Source organism: Panthera onca, chromosome D3, assembly GCF_046562875.1.
Source record: "Panthera onca isolate mPanOnc1 chromosome D3, mPanOnc1 haplotype 2, whole genome shotgun sequence".
In the NCBI taxonomy this organism is placed as follows: Eukaryota; Metazoa; Chordata; class Mammalia; order Carnivora; family Felidae; genus Panthera; species Panthera onca.
Window position 1 is genome coordinate 36,057,365 of NC_138350.1, and position 26,737 is coordinate 36,084,101.

Below are 26,737 nucleotides of genomic sequence, written 5' to 3' on the forward strand. Positions count from 1 at the left end.
AGCTCCAAAATTCACACTTCACCACACTCGGGCGCAATGTCTTTGTTAAGACTCTGTTTGATCATTTTGCTTTTGATCTGCCTGCTTGGATGGAAAGAACCATCCAAGTCTGTCGAGGGCCCTTCTATAGCAAACTCTCTGAGAGGGTCCTCTTAGGACCCATACAAGTTCCCCCTGGAAGTATTTCTTGTAAACGTTGGCTCATCACTCAATCATGCCTCGCTCTATGGCAAAACTGCCAGACTTTGCAAAGCTGGAATGCATGGGAAGTTCAGGGTATGCTTCAGCACACCTGTCTTTGAGCAATGAGGTGTAGGGTGAGGTGGGAGGTAGTTGGTTGATGAGGGATTTGGGAATTATATCGGCTGGTAGCTGGTAGCTGGTCAACTAAAGACAAGTTCTTTCCCCCTCTGGAGAGCAAGAGAGAGAAGGGAGCCCAGGGAACACTATTTTCCTTCACTTTCACGAGGGAATGCTAAAGTAACAGACGTGAAGGGAGCCCAGCAGATGTTAATCAAATACATGTATCTAAACTAGTTATCTATATATTTACAGACAATAATGGATCACCGAGATTTATAACAGCAATTGTAATCTCAGACCAAAATGCAGGCAATTGCTCTGCTTTCACTTGGAATGAATTATAGAAGCCAAAGTCTAAATATGGTGGGGGAAGATCCCAAGAGAGCTGGATAGTATCATAAACATGCTTGAATTATAGCTCCTCCGGGGCTGCTTACCCGGCGGTCCTGCAGGCCAGCAAGAACCTTTATACGGTAAGAGGCAGCTGCCAGCACTCAGGGCTTGGGCGAGTCCAGCCTGGCATCCTTCCTTCTCGAAGAGGTGGTCCCATCCCCTCGGGCTGCATTGCAGTTTGGGACAGCCCACAGAGCCCCCTTCAGGCTGAGATGCTCTAGTTCCAAAACACTGAATTAAAAAGGATCTGACCCATCCTCCCCCTACCCCATCCACTTTTTCCCCCCCATATGGATAACCATTTATTGAATTGCCCATTCTTTCTCCAGTGATCTGCAATACTGTCATATATCAGTTTCTATACATTTGAGGCTGTTTCTAGGCACTTTCGTTCGTTAGTCAATTTTGCTATCCTTAAGAAAATAAAATATGTATGGAAGGGTAAAGTCCCAAGAACAGCAGAGGAACACTAAAAGAGATTGGAGTGGGAGTGGGGGATTGACTTTTCCATTAGATTAGCAAGGATGTCTTACAAAACGATGGTAATTAAGATCATATGATACTGGTACACGGATAGAAAAATTGACTAACACCCCAACCACTTCTACTCAACTTGAAAAGGAAGATGGGTCACCTGAAAATGAACACGCCTGTGTTTATTCTGTGGATAACTGAGGCATCTTCTAAGATGAAGTGGACCACAATCGGTAGAGAGATGTCCAGGCAGTTGTTAGCATTTAATTATTTTTGAATGATAAAAAGTTGCCCCCAAATATGATTTCTTAATTATGTTGTAGAAGCTGCACTTGGATTAGGACTTTACATGTGGATAGAAGTTTCCCTGGAAAATTTCTTGCCTTTTAAGCTGGAAACAAAAGCGGTTCAGCATTTGTTTGTTGCATTCACCATCAAATACTAAGGTACTTTGATAAGAAATCCTTTTATCCGTCCATGTTTAATAGAATTGGAAGTGGAGAGATAGGAGAACTGAGCCTGCTCAGGGTTGCAACTACCTCGTGTCAGAATACTTGGATAATCAGAATGATTATTATTACATATGTGATAAACAAATTAATCATGTGTAAGGGAAAACACATTTGTTCTCTCTTCAACAGTAGATGATAAGAAGCCAGGTCACAAATGTTTCTTCTAGTTATTTGGGTAGCCATCTGTCTTGGGTCTTTTTTTTTTTTTTTTTTTAGTTTTTTAAAATGTTTATTAGTTTTGAGAGAGAGAGACAGAGCATGAGTGGGGGAGGGGCAGAGAGAGAGGGAGACACAGAATCCGAAGCAGGCTCCAGGCTCTGAGCTGTCAGCACAGAGCCCAACCCAGGGCACAAACCCATGAACTGAGAGACAATGACCTGAGCTGAAATCAGACTCTCAACCGACTGAGCCACCCAGGCTCCCCTGTCCTGGGTCTTTGTGTGCATGCCTTTGGTTCACTCTCATTCATTCTAGGCAGTGGAGAAGGAGCTCAGAAGGGTTTTCTGGGTATAAGGTTGGTGAGAACGGGATCCTCTCTCTGAGATTTTCTCAACTCCACCTTTAACTTGTAGTCAGGTCATTTACACTCTGCTGCCGACTACATGGAGTCATAGCTAAGCAGTCAGTCTCAGACAGGAGTCCCATCTATTACTGAGGGGCTGTGGACCCAGAGAAGTTAGCCCCCACATTTCATCTATTTACTGTATAACGAGAGCATAAGTGGCACCTTACCCATAGTTCACTAATCTAGAACGCATGGCACATACTAAATTCTCAGTAAACATCCTTTATTATTATTTAATCCTCCGTTACTTGGCACAACGATTAAGAAGACACAGATATATTAGCGATCATTCATTTCTGTTATAAATATGAAAAGACTCTCAGATGTTTAATAAAAATAATATTCAGTATTGTTTTTTATGCCTTAATTTAGGAATAAGTAGTGTATTCTTAGATCATGTTTAGTGCAAGAAGGGTGAGAACTCTTTTAATGCAACAGTTTTAGAAGCATTCAAAAACATTTTTTAACCAGAACAACAAAACCCTCTGCTTAAAACCAAAGTGATATATTTTCATTTTTCAGTCTTCAGAACATTGGAGTTTATAAATTCAGGCACGCGAATTTCTTTTCGGTTTTTGCTATATTCCAGAAATATGTATCTACCAAACTTCCAAATCTAAGGTCAAGTCTGCTTACAACACAGTTTTGTAAGGCTATCTTCCCAACAGATGGATTCTCTTAGCATGGACTTCGGGTTATGCCTTTCAAATATACATATTTCAAATATACATATACATATGCTTATGTATTTGAGGGCTGGGAGGTTCTAAACATTTATTTCCCCCACCTAATAAAATAATTTATTCCAATTCCTATTCATTCCCCCAAATATTTTGATGGTTTGAAAAGAGCTTTTATTAGAGATACAACTAGGAAAGAGGAATGAATACCATCAAATGCAACCTAACTGCTTATAATGTTACTGCTTTGAGCCTCCTTGCAGTGAAACGAAAAGGAAAATGAGATTAGTTACAATCTTCACATTGTTTTAAAACCTAAATGCCCACTAGCTGTTTACGAGGAGCCCATTTTGTCCTGGTCCTGAGGCCGGAGAGAAACTTCCCCACTGGGTCTCATAAAGATAAAATTATGTAATATAATTTTTAAATATTAAAAAATATCCCTGAAATGAATGCAGTATTGAATTTGATAGGATTGTCCTTACATAAGTGGAAGACATGATACAAAACCACAGTTCAATAAAACTAATGCTATAAAAAGCCAATGCAGAAACAAGTGATCTAGGACCCATGTGCCATGTGAGGCTGCCCTTCTTCTATCATGAACCAAAATCTAGTTCCAGAAAGCATTAAGTAAGGAGATGACTTACCCCAATCCACAGCCAGATTGGTGACAGAGTCAGAACAAGATAGGGCTTTCTTCCATTGAGACCAACCTAGCAGCACTCCTTACCCCAAATCATCAGCTGTAGGACATATAATACTTTCTGTCCACGAGGACTTTCTGCAATGACTGGGATGACCTTCTGCTCTTCTATGATCTTCTGCGTGGAGCTACTTGATCCTATTCAATATGGCAGCCACTAGCCCCGTATGACCATAGAGTATGTGGAATAGTAAGACTGAGGAACTGAGTTTTAAGTTTTATCTATATTTAATTACTTTAAATTTGAAAAACCACAGTGGCTAGTGGCTACTTTATCAGACAGTGCGGCTCTAGAGCACCATGAGGTGGCCACCAAACTTAGCTTATTCCTGCTCTGACTCTAGACCCCTTGTGTTGCAAGGATGATGGGGAATGAGAAATGTTGGGGCACATGAGTGAGATGCCTTAATGGGTCCAAACATCTGCACTGGTCATGGGTCATAGGGCCCTCAGAGCCCTTCAAGCCCTCAAAAAGGGCTGCTTCTGCTGTACCCATCCTGATGGCTATGCTTGGAGAGAGGAGATGAGGAGATCAATCTGGGATTGAGGGGCTTGACAAGAGCCGGCTAGGGTCCACAATGGCGGCTCTGAGCTCCAGGCTCAGCTTCCTCCTTGTTTCCCTTTGTCCTTCTCAGGCATGAGACGTGGAGTTCCTCAGCTGAGGAATAATACCTCCTATTTCATTTTTGTTAGGCTGCTTACACTACAATTCATAAGCTTACAATTTTTCAGAAATTTAAAAATAATATTTTAAATAATAGTTTCCAAAATTTTAAGTTAACAAAAAATAATGGTAAGAGGTAATAAGCAAACCTCATTTCATAATACAGTTCCGGTTAAGGGAAGTAAAAATAAACCAAATTCCATAGTGTCTTACTCAACAGCAAAATGTGTTTAAAGGGCAACAAATGACAAGTTGCTCCAGAATGTACCAGTAATTTCTGAAATCTTAACTCCCAAAAGGATATTGTTTGGTGATGCAGAAGTAATGAGAGAATATTTGGGGACAGTGGCAGATATTGCATCATTATTTGAAAATATATAAATTTAAAATGCTTGTAACATTTTTTTTTCAAAAATATTTTTTGTCGTGCAGAAAAATGACTTGCTCAGAAATGGACCAGTGTAATGCAGCTCAGGTAAAAACCTTTTTTATACACTGGCTGAAACCAGGGATTTCCCTAAATATGATTATGTGATTTTTCATAATGATCGTAAATATTAAAGTGAATGAAAAACCATTACTCTCCCTTTTGTACTAATGTAGTGTGTTAGCTAAAGAAAGGGATGTCAGATTCAAGTCTAATTACTTCTATTTCATTTCTGCTATATTTCTGTTTTCTTTATTGTTTTGTTGTCTGGGCTCCCAACCATTTCCTAAAAGATGCAATATTTCTTTATCAACTAGCAACAGAAACGATGTAAATAAATAATTCCTTATAAATTAAATGAAGTCAGTCATGAGAGGAGAGTGAAAGAAATTATTGCTCTCTTCTAACAGCAAGCATGTGGGGTGAGGGAAAAGATGTATTAAATAAGAATATTTAGTACAGGTCTTTCTGACTGCAAAGTCCTCCTGCTGAGAATTTCACATGCACCTGGGAAATAGTCAGGGCAATAGTTTCCTCAACTTGTCCAAAGAGCTTGCCCCTATATATATTTCCTGCCACTCTCACTTTTTGGGTAAGGGTTATACAGGTTTATCATGGACGTTGAGTACTGCCCCTCTTTTTTGTTTTATGTTGAAATAGAATTGACATTTACCAGTGTGTAAGTTTACAGTGCACAACATGTTGATTTGGTACGATTCCCACCATAGCATTAGTAGCACCTTTATCAGGTCACAGAATTATTTGTTGTTTTGTGTGTGTGTGTGTGTGTGTGTGTGTGTGTGTGTGTGTGTGTGTGGTAGGAATACTTAAGATTGAGTCTTTTAGGTACTTTGAAGTTTAAAATATAGTATTCTTGACTATAACTGACTATATCACTGTATCTCATTTGTTCTCAAGTTTTAACGTGCGTCAACTTTATCTACGACACTCACAACATTTAAAATTATATTCATGAGGTCCTGTATTCGTATTTTCTTTTCTGGATGGAAAGTCCTAATCCTCTCCGTATTATTTCTGGGAAGGGATTCTGCTTTCTAACATTTTCTTGAGCAGTTTGAAATTGAAGAAGTAGATATTTGGAATCTATTTTTGCACGATGGGAGTCTCAGCTTTATGAGGAGGCCAGAAGGTAGTGTCCACCCCAAAGTCTGGTGGGTACAAGGTTAGTTTTGATAATGCTATGTAGCCCTGAATCCTGGTTCTGCTACTGCATACCCTGGGGGGATAGCTTCACCCCTCTCTGCTTTGGGTTTCTCATGTATAAAATGGGGCTATCTTTCTCATAAATGAGAGTGTGAGGTTTTCATTGGGTAGGAAGTCCCAGTGAAAAGTCCTGACCCATAGTAATCACTCACTCAATAAATGATAGCCCTGGAGTCCCAGGCTAGAGTGATACAACCACTCTAAGGGAACAGAGACATCACCGAGCAAACAATGTGGTCTTTCCTTCCTACGTGCAATTCTCAACAGACTAGTTCAGACAGTGGTGGCTGACAGGCCCAAAACGGTGTCACTGAGACTGACTTCTCAAGCCAGGGCTCAATACATCAGCTAATTGCAGTCTGGACCTCCCCCAGAAATGTGGTCTTAATTGATCGGTCAGGAATTTTTCAACCAATGCCAATGAGTCTGCCACTTGGGTCCTCTCCATCTGCCCCCCATGAAAGATGAGGTCATCGGCATGATAAGACCCCTTGCCTTTCCCTTAAGAGAAAGCAGCCTTGTCCAAAACAGTCCTTTCCTTTTGCTAATAGCTTCCTTGCCCCACCCTCCTTCTATAAAAACCTTCCATTTTGTACCAGTCCTTGGAGCACCACTCTACTCGCTAGATGGGATGCTGCCCAATTCATGAATCGTTTAATGAAGCCAATTAGATATGTTTTTTAAAAAGAAAGAAAAGAAAGTGATGGCCAGGCTGTCCCAGTTCCTGTGGGTTCTTGGCTGGTTGAGAGAGTGCACTGCCTTTATACACAAAGAACAATGTGGCTTCTTGTACAATACGGGTGCCGTGCTCTCTCTGCTTCAGAATGCAGTAGGCATTGCCCACTCTGCTGGCACTGATGGTGGGGGAAAAGCCGATGTTCCTCTTCTCTCCTTCTCCTCCCCCGTAATGTGTTTTCTTCTCCTGCCTGGATCTCCATAGGATTCTTTTTGAAATTGGGGTTCTGTAAACTTATCAAAATGTGTCTCAGTGTTGTCCATTCTGTATCATTTTTTCTCCCAGGATGCAGGTTTGTTGAATGAATGAATGCATTCATTCAGCAAGTAGATATTAAGCACCTACTGTGTGCTGTGGATATATCAGTGAACAAAACAGACACACACACACACACACACACACACACACACACACACATCCTTACAGAGATGATATTCTCATGGAGAAAGCCGATCAGTAAACATAATATAAAGAGGGTATAATAATGTTTTGAAGGGGCATCAGTGCTCTGGAAGAGTGTAAAGGGCCTGCAGGATAGAGGTGGGCTGCAATTTTAAATAGGTTGGTTCAGGCAGGCCTGACTGGAAAGCCACATTTGAGCTAAGACTTGAAGGAGATGAAGGTGAGAGCCATGTTGCTATCCTGGAGGATGGCAGGCCAAGCAGAGGGAGAGGGAGAGTGGAGGGGAAGCATCAAGGAGGCCTTCCTGGTGGCAGTGGCAAAGAGGGGAGGGGAGGAGAGAGGGGGGATGTTAAAGAGTCCTGGAGGCTCTATCCCACAGGACCCTGGGGTTAGTGTGACACGAGTGACATGAAAGCCACTGCAGGATTTTGAGTCAAAGAAGAACCTGATCTGCCTTGTGCTGTAAAAGGAACATTCCGGCAGCTGTGTTAAGAATAGACTAGAACACAGGAAGATTCATCTCCTCCTTTTCTTCAGAAACACTTTTTAAAAATTCATTATATCTTTCATTGCTTTTGTTCAATTTATCCTGGCATGTTCTTCAGAAGTAAGAGTTACTCATATCTTGGGTCTCTTGGTCAGTACCTCGTATCTATCATCTATCACTCTACAGACCCCTGCTTTCCCAATTTTTTTGGTAAGGATTTCTCACATGTCTTCTCTGTTTATTTACTCACTGACAGGTAGTTCTGCAGAGATTTGAGTATGTTAGTCACTGCACTATGATTGAAGGTACAGAGGGGAGAAGATGACAAAGCCCTGTGGTATAGACGCTCACCTACCAGCGGGGCCGACAGACAACTCACCACGGCGATAAATACACACGGTGATTTCATACTGCAACAGTGCCGCAGAAAACATAAAATGGGAGGAACGTTCTAGAAGGAGATGGCAGAGGAGCTTTAGACCCTTGGGTCAAAGGGGGTCTCCCTGAGGTGATCTCCAAACTGAGACCCAAGTGATAAGAAGAAACCAGCCATGTTCCTTGGCAGGCAGAGATCCATGGAGGCAACCGGAAGTAAAAAGAAGGGAGAAACGGGAATGGGCTTGCCATGTTTGAGGAGCAAAGAGAAGGCAGCAAGGACGGAACAAGGGAGCAGTGGGGCAGCAACGTCAGAGAAGAAGGCAAGGAGGGAAATTGGACTTCATATTCATGGTGAGGGTGGTCAGTGGGGGATTTTGAGCAGGACATTGATGTGATATGATTTACATTTGGCAAAAGGCCAGGGAAGGGCAGGCTTTCTTAAACAAGACACGAAAAGCAAATCATAACAGAGAAGATGTATAAATCGCACTGCATTAAAATTTTTAAAAAATCCATTATCAAAAAACATAATTTAAAAAATGAGTCTACAACCATAAAACCAACCAGTGATGAGTATGTAGAATATAGAAATATTTTTCCTAAAAATCAACAGGAAGGAAAAAAGTCAATAGAAAAATGGGTTGAAGATATGAAAAGGAAAATAGAAGTTAATAAGCAGGGAAAAGATGCTTCCCTGTGACTGGTACTTAGATTTAAAAAGGTACAAGAAACTACTTCATGCCCATCCGACTGTTAAAAATTATTAGATTTACAATATAAAGTGTTGGAAAGGATATAGAGCAATAGGAACTCACACGCTGCTGGGGGATAATAAATTGGTGAAACGTATTTTGGAGAATTGTTTGGTAAGATCAAGAAAAGCTAAAGATTTTGATTCTCTTCAATCCAGAAATTCCACCATAGAAGATGTACCTTAGATAAATTCTTGCATGTGATGCAGGGAAAATCTTAAGTATGTTCACAGCAGGTGCCTCAGGTTTGGCTGACATAAGAAAGCAGGAGAGGATGTTTGGGCCACTGTAACAAAGCATCCTAGACGTTGTGGCTTGTAAACAGGTACTTATTTTTCACAGTTCTGGAGGCCGGAAGTTGGAGAACAGGGTGCCTGCCCGGTCAGGTTCTGGTGAGACCTTTTCTGGTTGCAGACACTGACTTCTTGCTGTATCTTTACATGGAAGAAGGGACGGGGAGCTCCCTGGGGTCTTTGTTAAAGGAACATTAATCACATTCATGATGACTCCACCCTTATGACCTAGTCATCTACCAAAGGCCCCACCTCCAAATAACATCACCTTGGGGATTAGCTTTCCACATACGGATATTGGGCGAGACATTCAGTCAATAGCAATAGATAGGATTGTTTGAAATAATGTAAAAGAAACGAATATCCACAGAAAAATGGATAAATTATCTTATATATTTGGAATGCTATACAGTGGTAAAAAATGAATAAATAAGAGTCATCAGTATCAAAATGTCAAAATGGCTTAATCTCATAAGCATACTGTGGAAGGAAAGAAACTGTAGAAAAATATAGCTAATATGATACTCATAAATAAAGTTTAAATATATACAATTTTTTAAAAAAATTTTATGTAATGTTTATTTTATTTCTGAGAGACAGAGAGAGACAGAGCATGAGTGGGGGAAGGGGAAGAGAGAAAGGGAGACACAGATTCCGAAGCAGGCTCCAGGCTCTGAGCTGTCAGCACAGAGCCCGATGTGGGGCTTGAACTCACAAACCATGAGATCATGACCTGAGCTGAAGTTGGACGCTTAACCGACTGAGCCACCAAGGCGTCCCAAAATATACAAAAAAATTTATGTTGTTTAGAAAATCAAACACAGGAAGCCTGGGTGGCTCAGTAGGTTTAGGCTCAGGTCATGATCCTGGGGTTGTGGGATCGAGCCCCACAGCACTCAGCGTGGAACCTACTTGAGATTCTCGCTCTCTCCCTCTGCCCCTCTCCCCTGCTTGCATGCTTTCTCTCTCTCTCTCTCTCTCTCTCTCTCTCTAAAAAAAGAAAAAGAAAAGAAAATCAAAAACAAAGATAACAATATATAGAACTATATGTGAATGACAAACAGAAAATTCAGCTGAACGCTACCTTTGATGGTGAGGAAAGAGAGAAAAATGAGGGAGGACTATCCAAAGGCTTTCACTCGTTTGAAATATTCTATCTTTTAAGCTGCTCTGTGGGTATATGGGTATAGATGTGGGGGGTTGGGGGTTGCTGTTGGTTTTACATTACAGAATGTTATTATGAAATATTTAATATCCACAGACAGTCATAAACAAAAATTATTCCTTAATCTGCTTGTGGAGAGTGGCAAGCAAGCAAGAGGGAAAGCAGAGATAACCAGTGGAGGGTTGACTAACGCAATCCAGACAAGAAATGGTGGAGACGGGGAAAAGTTAAGGTGGCGCCAACCAGACTTGGTGATGCATTGGTGGAGTGAGTTGAAGAGAGGAATCAAGTACGACCCCTCGACACGAAGAATGGAATGACATAGGAGCACTTATGAGATCAAGAACACCAGGAGATAAAGAGGTTTGGGGGTGCATGCTGTTCCTGAAGTTCAGTTCAAAATACATTAAGTTTGAGATACTTAGTAAACATCCAAGTCAGAATGTCAGGTTGATAGTAGATACGAGTGAAGAGCTCAAGGAAAGACGTATGCCTTGGGGAGGCATTAACACGTAGATGGCATGAGAATACTTGGAGATACATGCTAGGTAAAGTAGAAGAAAGCCAGGAATGATGAATGGGCATTCTACTGTTGGCTGAGGGGCTAAGATGGAAGCTTGAAAAAGAATCAAGTAATATCAGAAGTCAAGTGACAGAATGATATCAAGAAGGGAGGGGTTTGGGGAGCCTGGGTGACTCAGTCGGTTAGGCATCCAACTTCAGCTCACGTCATGATCTCGTGTTTCATGAGTTTGAGCCCCGCATTGGGCTCTGTGCTGACGGCTCAGAGCCTGGAGCCTGCTTCGGATTCTGTGTCTCCCTCTCTGTCTGCCCCTCCCCTGCTCACCCTCTGTCTCTCTCTCTCAAAGATAAATAAACATTTTTAAAATTTTTTTTTAAAAAGAAGGGAAGAGTCAATCCTGCTGAAGTCAAGTAAAATTCAAACAGAAATGTCAACACAGAAGTGATTGGATATCTTCACAAGAGCTGTTTCAGTGTTGTGGTCAGGGCAAAATATGGATTGAATTGAGCTCAAGAGTAGATGGGAGGAAACAGGGATGGATTAGCCCACGTATTAAAAACTAAACAGAATACAAATACACCTGAGGGCCTTCATGATACCCTTACCTTTCTCATTTCCCTCCGATCTCAGAGTGAATCACTGTTTCAAAGTTGGTGAATGTCCTTTCCACCACAGTTTTGTATTCCACTACATAAGCATATTTATATAATTAAAATGCTTCGCGTTTCTAAAGTTTTTACAAATGCTATCATATTTGACATGTTCATGTGCAACGTGACTTTTTCACTCCATAATATAGTCACATAATACCTGCAGATTAGTAGATTAGCTATTTCTTACTGCTTTATGGTATGATACTATATTAGTGTAAGACAATTTATTCCTTTATTCCTCTATTTATGAATAATTAGTTGGATTTCCATTTTGACACGACTCCTTGGATTTCTTGAATTTCTGAGTTTCTATATTAGAGGTGTCTTAGTCTGCTCAGTCTGTCATAATAAAATACTGCAGACTGGGAGAGACCCAAACAGTGGAAATTTATTTTCTCGCAGTTCTGGAGACCGGAATTAGGAGATCAGGCCAGCGTGGTCACTTTCCAGTCAGAGCTCTCTCCCTGCCTTGCAGATAGCCACCTTCTTGCTGTGTTTTCACATGAGAGAGATCTCTCAGTCTCCCTCTTCTTCTCTTAGAAGGCCATGGTCAGTTACCTCCCGAAGACCCTATCTCCAGCTACAATCACATTAGGGGTTAGAGCCTCAACATATGAATTTGGAAGTGGTTGCAGACACAATTCAGTCCATAGCGAAATGTTATGGGCATTTTCAAATTCACTAAATACCACCAAATTGCTCTCCGGAGTGGTTTACCCATTTACGCGCTCATAGACAGGCTACGTAGTTACCATTTCAAATAGGAAATCAAAGAAATCAAAATGTTACACTTCTGTAACATTGTGGGGACACAAATTGATACCTGAAATTAGAAACTCATAAGACATGAATGTGAACGGGATTCCAGATTCTAGAAACCCTTAAATCATAGACCATAAGGAAACACACCCCTGGAAGTCACCTGAAGTGATGTGCGGGCAATGTCATAATCAGGCAGAGAGACTACACAAACACCACACGACTGATGGGCATACAGCATTTCCCAGACATCTGCACGGAAATGAGTTCAGTTAGAGCACCTATATCATCTCATGAAGGTACTGTTCTATGGAATGCAAGCTGGGAATTACTAGACCAGAGCAAAAGCTGACACCAGTGTGGTGTTTCAGATAGTCACTTTCTCAGCTCCTGGGGCAAACACCACCTCTTACTGATGGCGTAGCGTAAGAAGGCCTTGGTCAAGAACTCATGAGGTTCAGAGTGCGTTGAACAGAGGTGTTGATCCTTTTCGGATCTGACATTTTGGTTTCTATGACTGGCTTCTTGCTAAGGTTCCAACTAAATGGTACCTTGTAGCCTTCTTTTCAGTAATTGCGTCCCTTGGGTGCGTATCTGTTACTCCAACCCTCTAGAATGGGGCCTACTTCGATCTTCCCTTCCTTTCATGGGATGGTCCTGCCCATCTAGCTTGATCTTCTGTCAGCTCCCTCATACAGCACGCACACATCTGCCTCAGTTTCCTCCTTTTGCCATCAATGCATTCTGGCTACCCTTGGTCTGACCCACACTGCTGATGAGAAGACTGGGGACAGGGGCCGAAGGACAGACCCAGCACCAGGTGCTACCAAAAAAAAAAAAAAAAAAAAAAAAAAAAGCAGAGATATAGCAGGCTAGCATGCATCCACAGAGTTGCTGTAATATTTGTGGCAACTGAAGGAAACGCAGTGCCCAGTTGAGAGGACTCTGGTTTGAGATGACATACACAACACAGCAAAGGGTCCCAAGAAGCAGAGAAAAACAGTAACGGCGGGATGCAGGGCACATCATCCTCAAGGAGGTGAGGCAGCAAAGTCAATGGCATCGAGCAGGTCTGTATGAGGGAGCGGTCTCCACCACCCAGCTGGGGCTCAGGAAAGAGAGATTCAGGCCTTGGAAGGGGAGGTGGGAAAGAAAAGGTCCTTTCAGGAGTCAGAGGCAATGAGACAGCTCACCAGGAACCCAGCATCCACGTATAAGAGTGGGAGGTGGGGTAAGAGCCCTGGGACCTAGGCCAAGTCGAACCTCAGTATCAGAACAAGAGCACCCTGGCAGGAGTATGACTACTGTGTAGTCCCCAAAGATGGACTTATGTGTCATTGTAGATTTGGATGGTCCTGGGGAGATGAGGGTGGCCTTCCCTGCAGGGGGAGACCAGTGGGTCAGCCATGGCTGGGAAGAGATGCCATGGCAGAAATGAGCCAAATGGTATGATGGGAACCAGCTCCACTCGGGGGTCTCACAGACCTCCACCCGGGATCCTCAGTCCTCCCATGAAGGGAGCTACGTTTGCAGTTGAGAGACGCAGAAGGAGACAGATGTCAGCAAGAAGAGAAAACACATTGATCACCACGCTTAAAAGCAGCTAAATGGAAAATGTTGGAAGCCGAATTGTTTTCAAAAGCAGTTTGCAATGTTTATATACGCTGCCACAGTCTTATGGTTGTTTTCCAAACGTGGTGCCCTGACCAACGTAGATCTAAGTAGGAATCATATGTTGTATTTCTTAAACTACAAAAGCAGGGGCATTATGTGGGATCTGTTGACAATTGCACAAATGTAATGAAATACTGACAAGTTCTTTGTTTGTGTCAGCATGCTGGGCTGCCTTGCACGGTCATTTCAAGACTTCAATTGACCTTAGAGTAAACTAAATTGAGAGCACTTAAAAAAAAAAAAAAGCTTACTAAAGAAATACTGTCTTCGGGTTATATCAACCACAAACTTCTATGAGATTCTGGTAGCTTCTTTTATCAGCACCTCTCACAAAGGGTGGAATAGATGTCACATGAAACAGGGGGGTGTTTACTGGGAACCATAATAGGGCTTTTGACATATATGAGCCCCTTTGCTCTTTTCTGCAAGTCAGGCAGTTCAGTGACTTTAAATAATAATAGTAATTATAGTCTATGTCTAGACTGCAGCCTTCCCCCTTTGTATGATGAGAGCTGCGAAAGTCTTTTGACTCGCATGCTCATGATTGCTCTGGAAACAAGAGGAAATATTGGTTGCCATGCAGAGGTTCTCATATCTTTGGGTGGGGGGTGGGGGAGGCAGCACAGCTCCCTGACTCCACAGCTATGTTCGGGTCTGGATGCTCTGTCCCAGGGATACGGGGTGCTGCCCCTGTGCCCAGGCACTACTTTGCATCTACAGATGGGCTGTATTTGATTAAATCGAAGATGCCTCTAATTGTAGAATGTGCCATTATCCTATGTACCACTGATTTTATTTATTTTTTAATATGAAATTTATTGTCAAGTTGGTTTCCATACAACACCCAGTGCTCCTCCCAACAGGTGCCCTCCTCAGTGCCCATCACCCACCCTCCCCTCCCTCCCACCCCCCATCAACCCTCAGTTTATTCTCAGTTTTTAAGAGTCTCTTATGGTTTGGCTCTCTCCCTCTCTGTTTTTTCCCCTTCCTCTCCCCCATGGGTTTCTGTTAAGTTTCTCAGGATCCACATAAGAATGAAAACATATGGTATCTGTCTTTCTCTGTATGGCTTATTTCATTTAGCATCACACTCTCCAGTTCCATCCACGTTGCTACAAAGGGCCATATTTCGTTCTTTCTCATTGCCATGTAGTACTCCATTGTGTATATAAACCACAATTTCTTTATCCATTCATCAGTCGATGGCCATTTAGGCTCTTTCCATAATTTGGCTATTGTTGAAATCACTGCTATAAACATTGGGGTACAAGTGCCCCTCTGCATCAGCACTCCTGTATCCCTTGGGTAAATTCCTATCAGTGCTACTGCTGGATCATAGGGTAGGTCTATTTTTAATTTTTTCAGGAACCTCCACACTGTTTTCCAGAGCGGCTGCACCAGTTTGCATTCCCACCAACAGTGCAAGAGGGTTCCCGTTTCTCCACATCCTCTCCAGCATCTATAGTCTCCTGATTTGTTCATTTTAGCCACTCTGACCAGCGTGAGGTGGTATCTGAGTGTGGTTTTGATTTGTATTTCCCTGATGAGGAGCGACGCGTACCACTGATTTTAAAAGCTGCCGCCAGTTCGAATTGTAAAATTGCTATCAACCGAGGCACGTCCTGCTTTTGGAGATGTGAATACATGAACATGGGAGGAGGTGGAGAAGTATCTTAGAGTAGACGAGGAAAAGTGTTTATGCTATTCTGTGCAGCTTCCCGGAGGAAAATGAGCGGGAAGCTTAGCAGAGCCTTGAACTTTTAAAGGCAAAAATAACATTGCAGGAAAAGCTACCTTTCAGTAAAAGTCTATAGGAGCCTGCAGAAAGGATTCGGCAGGTAGGATGAAGGGGTTTCTAGGGATGTGCCCTAGGAAGGCCCCAGGGTCAGTGTCTACCGGGGTCTCTCCGTGATGTGGAGGATGGACCTGCACGAGGGTGGGTGGGGAGGTGTCTGGGTCCTAGCTTGCAATCAGATGGCAGCAGGCGGTCTGCTCCTGGGAGCAGTGATCTTCAGGCTGGGCTTAGGGCCCCTGTAGCCCGTCTCATCACCTGCCATCTCTCCAGGAACCTGTTTCCAGTTCTTCCTCCCTACGACCACTCCAGTCAGAAGCCATCTCTCCTTATAAACTCAGACACTTTTGAAAAACACTTTGCAAAATTCTTTCTCGCTTATTTCTCACGGCATCTGACCCCTTCTCTTCCTGGATGTATTGATGTAAGTCCCTTATGAGCTTCCTCACTCAGGCACCTCTGTTCTTAGCTCTCGCTCTACGCAGGGCAGGGACTCAATAAGAGTCTAGTGTGTTGAACTCATGTTTTCTTTGCAACCTTCCTATATCTTTCTTTACAGGACTTGCCATCAGGCTGACCCATCTATGAGTCCAATGAGTAAATAAACCAACGGGACTGACCTTCAAAGGGAAAGAACCAGAAACCTCTCTCCATGTCAAGGATATTATAATCATGGCCTTGGAAATCTTCCTTCTCCATGATTGGAGCCACTGGTGCTTCCAGTCAAGGCCAGGAAGAGGAAATGAATTCGTGGGAAAGGTGAGGCTGTTCCATTCAGGGTACTAATCTCACGCCCAGGGAACTGCCAGCTTGCAGACCCCCTGTTTGTGCTGACTCTCTCCAGAGATAAGTCTCATATTCGGAAAGCCTGTTAGCAGGTGACCTTGTCCATGGTCTTTCTGATACAGGGGCTGTGTGTTCTCATTTAGGGCCGAGGCCTGGCCCATCCGTTAGCTTTTTTTTTTTTTAATGTTTATTTATTTTTGAGAGAGATGGCACACTGCTTAGTTCATGCCCCGCATTGGTCAAAACAAACAGAACCAGACAAACACAAAAGCTAGGTTTCTGTGTGGAAAAGACAGTCCAGCTCCAAGTGTAATAATTTAGAGCTTCTTCGGGGAGAAAAAAAACCCAGCAACCTAAAACCTAACCCCCAAACAAGAGGCTGTCTGCCCCCAATATGAAAATCGCTGGCCTCTATCTGCAGGAGTTTCCATCAAGTGCTTTCTCAAGGAGAAGGCGCACTGAGTCTGGAAAGCAGCGGTGTGAATACCTGAAAAAGATGAGAAAGGGCCCGCAGCCCTCAGGGAGCAAGGCTCCAGGGGTTCAGAGCTCTGGCTTTGGGCTCAGAAAGGATTGGATTCCGTCTAAACTCTGCTGACTACTGCCTGAGCAGTTTTCGGAAGTGCCTTAGTCCCTCTGAACCGCAGTTTCCCCTTCTGTGGTGACTAGATTACTTATTCTGAGAGCAGACTGTGCCAGGCCCTAGGCTGAGTGGACAGGTTTCATCAAAGCCTAGGAGGTAGGTACCATCGTCACCCTCATTTCACAGAGAAGTGAATATCAGGCCAGGTCATCCTGCCTCAAACGTAGTCAGTCCACGCTTTGGGGGTTATGACCACCACCCCGCCGAGCTGCAGCAAATCGATCTGAAGCACCTGGATCCCACTGGACGCTTGACCAACGGTGGCCGTGACCCACCATCTAACGCTTGTCCCCACCTCTGCCACTGGCCAGTCCCGTCTTTTGACCGATCGTGGCATTTGAAGAAAATGAGGAGCTATGAATCCGTTAGCACTGATAATCAGAGGAGCTTCCTCTTGATTATCTATAATGAATCAAAGGTGTCACTGATTTATTGCATGCAGTTTAAATTCCATTTAGGCCGCCGAAAATTAAGCATTGTGAAGCCGTTCCCAATCACATTGTCTCTTGTGTGGCTAAGAAGTTATTAATTTCCTAATCCCGTCTGATATTTCAAACACGGGATGTAGCTACTTTGTCCATACAGAGAGCATCTTTGAGAGGCAGGTATTTCCTTCTTCTGATGGAAGATGACACTCTGTTTTGTCTTCAAAAAGGATGTTCCTGGTAAGTAGCTCTGAAGAGTGTATTGTGAAATGAAGCCAAGGTAGCAGGTAGACTGGCAGTCCAGATATCTGCGGAGAATTAACTTGTCAAAATACAATCCCATTATTAGACACACTGCTTTTGTTTCTCTCCTTTGTCTTTATACCGTTCCAAATTTAGACCAAGTCAGGAAACAAGAAAGGGGGCTGACGGGTGACATGAAGAAGTTGGTAAGTGAAAGTCTATCCTACCGTTGCCGAACATTCTGAAACTCTTCTTTTTAAAATTAAATCATTAGGGGCGCTTCGGTGGCTCAGTCGGTTAAGCGACTGACTTCAGCTCAGGTCATGATCTCACGGTCTGTGAGTTCAAGCCCCGCGTCGGGCTCTGTGCTGACAGCTCAGAGCCTGGAGCCCGTTTCAGATTCTGTGTCTCCCTCTCTCTCTGCCCCTTCCCCGCTCATGCTCTGTCTCTCTTTCTCCTTCAAAAGTAAATAAACATCAAAAACAATTATAAAAAATAAAATTAAAATTAAATCATTAGGGGGCGCCTGGGTGGCTCAGTCAGTTAAGCGTCTGACTTTGGCTCAGGTCCTGATCTTATGGCTCGTGAGTCTGAACCCCACATCGGGCTCTGTGCTGACAGCTCAGAGCCTGGAGCCTGCTTTGGATTCTGCGTCTCTGTCTCTTTCCCACCCCCCCACGCTACCCCCCCCCCCACGCCACCCCCCCCACCCCCCCCACCCCCCCCCCCCCCCCGCTCTGCCTCTCTCTCTCTTTCTCAAAAATAAATAAACATTAAAAAAAAAAAAAGCTAAAAAATTACATCATTAGAACAAACTGTATTCTGGGTGTATGTGCTCTGCCCACACCTGTAAGAACACAACAAAATGATACAAACACATAGAAGACATAAGACACTTAACTGTGTAGTTCGTTATTCCGGTTGTTTTGACAACACACAAAAGAAGACTTGCTGAATTTTAAAAACTGTAACAAACTACGCTGATACGATTACACCTTCAAATAAACAATTGGATGATTTCAGTTTGATTTCTGTGAGCTTAAGAACTTAAAATTATCCCAGCTTCCAGGTGTTCGTTCTTGTAAGTCAAACATCATTTAGCCTTTACATATTTCTATTCTGTTATCATTCTGTTATCATTTTTCTTATTGAAGTATAATTGATACATAATTGAAGCTCTTAACTCTTGCTGCAAATTGTACCTTGATGCCCTCTGAGCTTCTGTCTCCAGGCCCTGATGGGGGCTCCATGTTCAGCCAAGCAAAGCTGCCGTTTAAAACAGCATTTAAACATTTCTTTTTAATGCTTACTTATTTTGAGAGAGATAGAAAGCATGTGAGCAGGGGAGGGGCAGAGAGAGAGAGGAAGAGAGAGAGAATCCCAAGCAGGCTCCACGCTGTCAGCATAGAGCCCAACGCCGGGCTTGAACTCATTGCGAGATCATGACCTGAGTTGAAATCAAGCTGGATCCTCAAACGACTGAGCCACCCAGGCACCCTGAGAATGTTCATTTCCAAGCTCTGAAGAGTCCAACTCACTAACTGGGAACGCTACAATATGCACTAGGCCAGAGAGCTAACTGTGCACAGCGATATGGCCATGAAATGTGAATGGCTACGATTTCCTGGGTTAGAAATAATGCCCTTTACTAAACTGCCTAGAAAAAGCCATGTTTATTTAACTACATGCTTTCCATCTGACAACATTCGTACCACTAGTTTCATCCAATTGCTTAAATGTTGATCATTTGTTAAATTTGAAAAATTTTAAGTCAATCTTAAAAAGTGACACCATTCTCTAACACATTTATTATTAGTACCGTATAGAGACAAAGAAAACAAGTGGAATATGCTACAATAATGGAGATCATCACAACCACGTAGCTTTAGAAAATATGTGTTTGGGTTTTGTTTCTCTTTTTGTTTTCATATTCAAACCCTTTGTCCAAAATGCAAGTTCCTGCTTTACTTCCTGGAGGCATGGATACATACTTCCTTAGAGCTGTTTCCTTGGGAGTACAGAAACTAGCCAGAGTCCAACCAAAATATAAAATAATAAGGATTTAAGATCAGAAAGGATTTGTGCGCCATCCTGGCTGGGTAGCAAAGATGACAAAGAAGGAAAGAGCCCTGGCCAGCCCCTCCCTTCCAGAGACGCCTGCAAAAAGCCACGTGTCCCAGCCTTTGATGCTCCGTTCCCCAAAAAGCAAATAACAGAAATTATTCTGCACTGCAAGACCGACAGACAAGCGAGCTCCAAAAAAGGAGGCTTCCTCCTGCAATCCAGGTTTTGCTCCCAAACCGCAGGACAGGAAGCAACATGTTTCCACAAACCACTTCCCCAGGAAGAGCTTTCTCCCTCCTTCCTGCCGGGGCTCAGTCCCCCAAATATCACTTGGTTTTGTCACAACATGTTTGGATCATATATGTTCCGTTTCCATGTGCATGTCTTTCCACGCACGCTGCAGACAAGCACCAGAGATTTGAGTACACGGATTCTTTCAAAGGAGACAGAGAAACAAGCTTGTATAGATTTGGGAGGTCACGCCCTTTTTGCCCACATGGGAGATTGATTACCTGTTTACAAGTGAGATCTGTGCGGAGCATTCTTCACTGTAGAACAAGCAGTTGACATGATGTTGCTGGTGTTTGCGGAGCCAAAGAGCACGAAGGCAGTAAAGAAAGGGACTGTCACATCAGACAGAAGATGTAATCTGCTCTTACATTTTTCCTCTTGGCGTGAGCGTACACATTTTATAAGCAGGGGGAAATCCTGCTAAAATCCCTCTCCATGCCGTTTTAAAAACACTGAATAATGGCATGTCTGCGACTTCTTGTACCATTTTCTGTAGTTGAATCCAGTTTGTATTATCTCGCAACCTGTTCTAAACGCGAGTGAAACCTGACGTTGCCAAGCTCGAAATTTCACTCCCGCAAAGTGTTCTAAAACTTGTGTTTCTTTCTCTTGTTTCTAAAACACGGCTTGAATGTCTTTGCAGGAGCTTTAGTATTTGGGGTCTGGCTGAAGCGGAATGAAACGGCTTCATGCTGGCTGGAGTTCAGCAGTTAACATTTTAGAAACGGTCTAAATGAGGGAGGGAGGAAGCGCAGCTGAAATAGACAGGAATCTACATTCACGTGGCCATCAAAGGAACAGAGAGCCGGCTGGCTGCGAGGGCCCCCGTGAGCTGCGGCAGGCCTCAGAAGAAATATCCGCGATCCGCAGGAACATTGGCTGGGGCGAGGGGAAAAGCTTTTCTCGGGGCTACTGTTCGAGGATTTTTCACTGATATACAAAGGGACAAGAGAAACCCATCTCTGACAAGGACATTGCTACATCAAACCCAGCTTCAAGAGACTGCTTAAAATGAGTCTCTGCTGCTCCGCTGCTCCCGGCGGGGTGGGGGGTGGGGGCGCTGATTTACATGCAGGGGGTGGGAGGGGAGCCACGGGGATGGCTCCAGCCCAGCACCCAGCCCTCATGCCTGGAACGGAGCAAGCAGTAGATGTCTAGGGCCTTCGAGAGGAAAGCCATGCCTATGTGGTCTATGCCACTGAAATGCCAGGACGGCCTGGCACGTATGTGAGCACCGTGAACGCAATTGAGGAGTTCTATCAAAGCGCCAAGGTTGCTGCAGGCTGTGAGGTCAGTTCACCTGTTGCCAGTCCATGGAAAGGGCTGGTGCTTGAGCCCCGCAGCTCTGCAAAGGCTAATGAGGAGCAAACTTCCCTGCAGCTGTGCTATTATTGATGTCTCTCCCAGGCCTGGGGCTGTCGCGCTGAGGAAGGGCACAGAGGCCGCAGGCCAATTACACAGGAAATTTTCAGTTCCCTCACACACCTGGAGGGACGCAGGTGAGGCCGGAAGAACAGGGGCTGCCCACGATGAGGGCAAAGGTGCCGCCATCTCCCCAGTGGGATGACAGAGAACAGTTGCCTCCTGGACAACAGATTAAGGACATTTTCACCTAAGTGCTCAAGATGAGATTTGACAATTTCCTGGCAAGTAACTCAACAGTAAAGAAAATAGTGGATTTAAATATCAATGGTTTTAATAGGTAAAATTAGCTGACCTCTCAGAAAAGAATTGAAATGAGATGGGAAGATGCCTACCTATTTCGAGAACTTGCTGGAAAAGATTTCAAAGGGTTATTGTTGTGTTTTTGTTTCCAGTAATAACAGCTCTACAAAAGCAATGTAAACTATGAATAGAAATAATAATATGTAGTATAATCCAGTCACAGGGAGAATGCTGAAAGCTCATAGTCCCGTTTCCTTTCGGTCCAATTTTAGATTTTCCTATACAAGAGAAATAACAAAGATTATGGCGAAAATTCTTTTTCTCTCCCTTTTGAAAAACATTTACTCCATAATTAGAATTTTTGATTCCATACTAATGAAGTGATATGGATGCAGGGATATTTGAAATTCACAGCTAATTCATAAATATTATCTTGCCAAGAATTTCAGCTCCTACCCCAGGAGACCTCTCTATATGGAGCACAGGACTGAAGCAAACGTGCTTTGGGCTTGGCTAGTTTAGCTTTTTTGCACCTAATGGGGGGTGAACTGACACAGAGGTGAATCCAGCCGAGTCATGGCTGTTCTGCCAGAGGAAGGCTCTGTTGGGGTCCCTTGTGGGTGTCAGGAGACCTTGGTGGGCATTGCTAGAAGCCAAGCCCTGGTGCCAGTGGCTAGGAAATTTGGGGGTGTGGGGGTGTAATCAGGTCTGGAGAGGTAGACAAAATTCTCATTCAATTCTAGTAAACAACTATTTCCCTATTTCCAAAGGAGGTCATGATCATATCGCCCCTGCCCTGAGTTACTCCAGGACCAGAAAACTAGAAATCAGCCCTGTATAGCCCAGAGCCCGTTGGAATTATTCAAACTCTCCAACTGTAAGTTGACTCAGTCTACCTACCCTGCCTTGTCCATTCCCTTCCTGGAAAACCCCACACAGGCTCTAGGTCACGCTCTCCCCTCTTCATTTCTGTCTCCTGATGGACCTGGTACTTCTCATGTGGCCCTGCCTGGCTCAGTGTCTGTGCTGGCTCCAGGCATCTGGGCGTTGAAACTTCTTCCTTCATGAAAGATCATTTCTGTGTCTTATGTCCGGTTCTACCTGATCGAAACAAATCCCCAGTACTTTTAACCCAACAGGGTGACCGTGTGAGGCTGGGTGGTGGGCTCGCGGCCGTCCTGTTCCTGTGCAATGCCTGTGATGGGGGTGGGGCATCCAGGAATCTGCATGTAATTCTGCTGAGGGGAGTCTGAGTATCAGAGCTGCAAACACAGGACGAGGAACACCCAGGTCTGGGAAGCAGGACTGGTAGAATCAGGTCAAGAAGAGAGCCCTCATTTAAAGTGTACTTACTTTTGGGGTGCCTGGGTGGCTCAGTCGGTTAAGCGTCCGACTTCGGCTCAGGTCATGATCTCACGGTCTGTGAGTTCGAGCCCCGCGTCAGGCTCTGTGCTGACAGCTCAGAGCCTGGAGCCTGTTTCAGATTCTGTGTCTCCCTCTCTCTCTGCCCCTCCCCTGTTCATGCTCTGTCTCTCTCTGTCTCAAAAATAAATAAACGTTAAAAAAAAAAAAAAATTAAAAATAAATAAATAAATAAATAAATAAAAAATGTACTTACTTTTGGGGCGCCTGGGTGGCTCAGTCGGTTAAGCGTCCGACTTCAGCCCAGGTCACGATCTCGCGGTCTGTGGGTTCGAGCCCCGCGTCGGGCTCTGGGCTGATGGCTCAGAGCCTGGAGCTTGCTTCCAATTCTGTGTCTCCCTCTCTCTCTGACCCTCCCCCGTTCATGCTCTGTCTCTGTCTCAAAAGTAAAATAAAAACGTTAAAAATAAATAAATAAATAAAATGTACTTACTTTTTCATGCAGCAATTCCCCTTCTGGAAATACATCGTTGGGAAATAACTAGACGTGCACAAATATCCTTGATAATTTTTTTATATTGCATGCTCTTTGTAATAAAAAAAGAAATCAGCCTAAGCAGGCTGTGGTAGGAGATTTGTTAAGGGTGTAAGGATACCGTCACATGATGCACAACTTAGCAGTCACCTGGCATCGTGTTTCATGTCATGTGAAAATAATAATAAGATATGTTAATTAAAAATCAGTTAATAAAACAGTATTATGATACAATCCCTTTTCATAAAATAGACATAGGCATATATACAGAGATTGAAAACTGGGGTTATCGCCGGGTCATGCCATTACACTGATTTCGTGTGTGTGTTTATTCCTGCATTTTCCAAATTCTGTATAGTGAACATGTATTACTAATTTAACTTAATTATCCTCTGGCATACAGGCTGAGCTATCCCTAGAGCAGGACAGCAAAGCACTGAGTACCCAGGAGATTCCTGTAGAAGGAGTATGGACAATGAGATACCCTTCCCCCACAAAGACTGGAGAAGTTCTGCACTGAGGGCTTTGTAAACAGCGAATGTTCAAAAACCCCAGGCAGTGTGGTCTTAGGACAAAGCATGACACAAGTTTATTTCCAAACCCCACCCGCTAGTGGGGAAGAGGTGCCAATACTGCGGTCCCTGGCTCTGAGATGAGGTCTGGAGGCATCGCTGATGGGAGGCTCCCCTGGCCACAGGGGTGTTATTGAGCCTGGGCAGACAGGTGATGCTGTGGCAACGCTCCAGTTGGTGTAGAGAACTCATAATTAGCAACAGCGGGGTTGCGAAGCAAGGAGCCCAAAAAAGAAAGAAAGGAGGAAACATAACCCGCCAGCCAAGGGCAAGAATAATCCACCCACCAGATCATCAATCCCTTAATAACCAAGGGATGATGATACTTACATTAAATACACTTTAAAAGGAATGAATGCAGTGACCATGATAAGAATACAATAATTTGTGGAAAGGGCAAACCTCAGAGCATAGGGTAGTTAATCCATCTACAAGGAAAGGAAATCAATATTGATCAATTCATTTCAAGTTAAGATCTCTATTTTCATTAGGAAACCATTCTTTCTTTCTCAAATTTAAGGACGTGGGTAGCAGTGGCTGCCTCTTTTCAATCCCTCCAGGATGCTCAAGGGAACAAACAGACCTGAGAAACTCAGGTGCGTTTGAAGTAAATGCTCAGAGAATGCTTGCTTGTTGCATGCAATTGAAGTCCTGTGGTATTTTTACAATTGCAAAGAATTGTTATTAAAATGTGGGCACCCCGAATTTTAAGTCTGCTAGATTCATGAGGCAGCCACTTCCTGACAAATAACCTGTGACAATTTCATAACATCAGGTTCAGAAACCTCATTAGACTACGCACGAGGTGCAGCTGAAGCGCTCACTGGTTTCTGAGGGTTTGTGAAAATGTAATTAGGCAAACCACAGGCATCTGCAAATGTGGTGCTTTTGCTCCAGACGGGTGGGTCTCAGGGTGCTCCAGAGCTCTCACGGGGACGGTTTACTCTCAGTGTCAGCAACTCGCACACACACCTAAGATGGTCTTTTTGCTCTTGCAGGAGAAAGTACTGCCAAATGGATGGATTAAATGATAGATGGCTGCTCGGTTCCGTTAGAGTCCTGTGTGTGCCATCAGGTGCTGGGACGCTTTGGGGGATACAAAATGGATGCACGGCCATGGTCACTGATGCCTGTGCCCTTGCAAGATCTGTCTATCAGATTGGCTATAGGTTCTAAGCAGAAAATACCATCCGATCCCTGTAGAGCTAATGGCCACTGCCCCGCTGTGTGCATGCAGTCAAGGCCCTTCCCTGGAAGCTGCCTGTTGGCCATGCCTCGGTAGCGAATCTGTTTTTTTTTTCAATATTTTTTTTTTTTTTTATTTTTGGGACAGAGAGAGACAGAGCATGAACGGGGGAGGGGCAGAGAGAGAGGGAGACACAGAATCGGAAACAGGCTCCAGGCTCCGAGCCATCAGCCCAGAGCCTGATGCGGGGCTCGAACTCACGGACCGCGAGATCGTGACCTGGCTGAAGTCGGACGCTTAACCGACTGCGCCACCCAGGCGCCCCGGTAGCGAATCTGTTTTAATGGGTGTTAACATCTCCATGTTGGTGAAGCAAATGGTAGTGGGACAGGCAGATGAGATGCCAACACACTGTCCAGACAGTGGATGAAAAGTTCCTGGATAAAGGGAACCACTGCAGCGTGCTATGATGAATGAAACAGCAGGCTTTGGAATCTGACAGATCTGGGTTGAGTTCCAGATACACCATCTAGCACCTTTCGATCATTTAGATGTGATATATTTACATGCTATTTAGTATCTATGAGCCTCCGTTTCTCTCCTATCAAATTAGAGTAATAGTATTTCCCTTATGGTGTTTTAGTGAGGATTAAATACTATGACATATATGGGGTGCCTGGGTGGCTCAGTCAGTTAAGCATCTGACTTCAGCTCAGGTCATGATTTCGCCATTCGTGGGTTCGGGCCCTAGGTCAGGCTCTGTGCTGACAGCTCGGAGCATGGATCCTTCATGGATGCTTCATGAGGCATCTAAAAATAATCAAAATTGTTGCCTGCATGGGCATGAATTATATGCCTGCATGGATGCTTCAAGATTCTGTGTCTCCCTCTCTCTCTGCCCCTCCCCTGCTAACACTCTATCGCTCTCCGTCCCTCAAAAATAAACATTAAAATTTTTTTTTAAATTAAATAAGTGCTACGATATATGGTGAGATTATTTTCAGAAGAATTAACTGATGTGTACCCCCAAATTTTCTCTCTCTCTCTCTCTCTCTCTCTCTCTCACACACACACACACACATTGCCTTTTACCTTCTCCATGTTTTAATGATCTGCTAATCCTGAGGCCTTTTAATCCCAAGTGAAAGCTGAACCAGAAAAAAGAAAAAGTCACATTCCCAGCTTTTAACGCAGACAAAGCAAATCGCAACAAAACAAAACAACCCTCATTCTCCCAGGAAAATGTGAGAATACTTGTTCTGTCAGATCTCTTAGTCCTGCCCTGAACCTTCCCTGTACACTATACTGCAGAAGGGGAGCAGACTTGGGGGCATGTACAACCAAAGAAGGTCCACTGGTCCACTAGGAACCCAGTCTCAGGGGACAAAAATTTCCCCTCTCAAAGT

At 43.8% G+C, this 26,737-nt stretch overlaps 1 long non-coding RNA gene across 1 annotated transcript in view; it reads right to left on the reverse strand.

Moving 5' to 3' along the window:
* LOC132665778 (uncharacterized) overlaps window positions 1-3,948 on the reverse strand; it is a 32,420-nt gene extending 28,472 nt beyond the window's left edge. The window contains exon 1 of the long non-coding RNA XR_009604272.1: window positions 3,578-3,948. This is a non-coding gene — a long non-coding RNA (uncharacterized LOC132665778). The remainder of the gene's footprint in view (window positions 1-3,577) is intronic.
* Window positions 3,949-26,737: the final 22,789 nt, after the last annotated feature.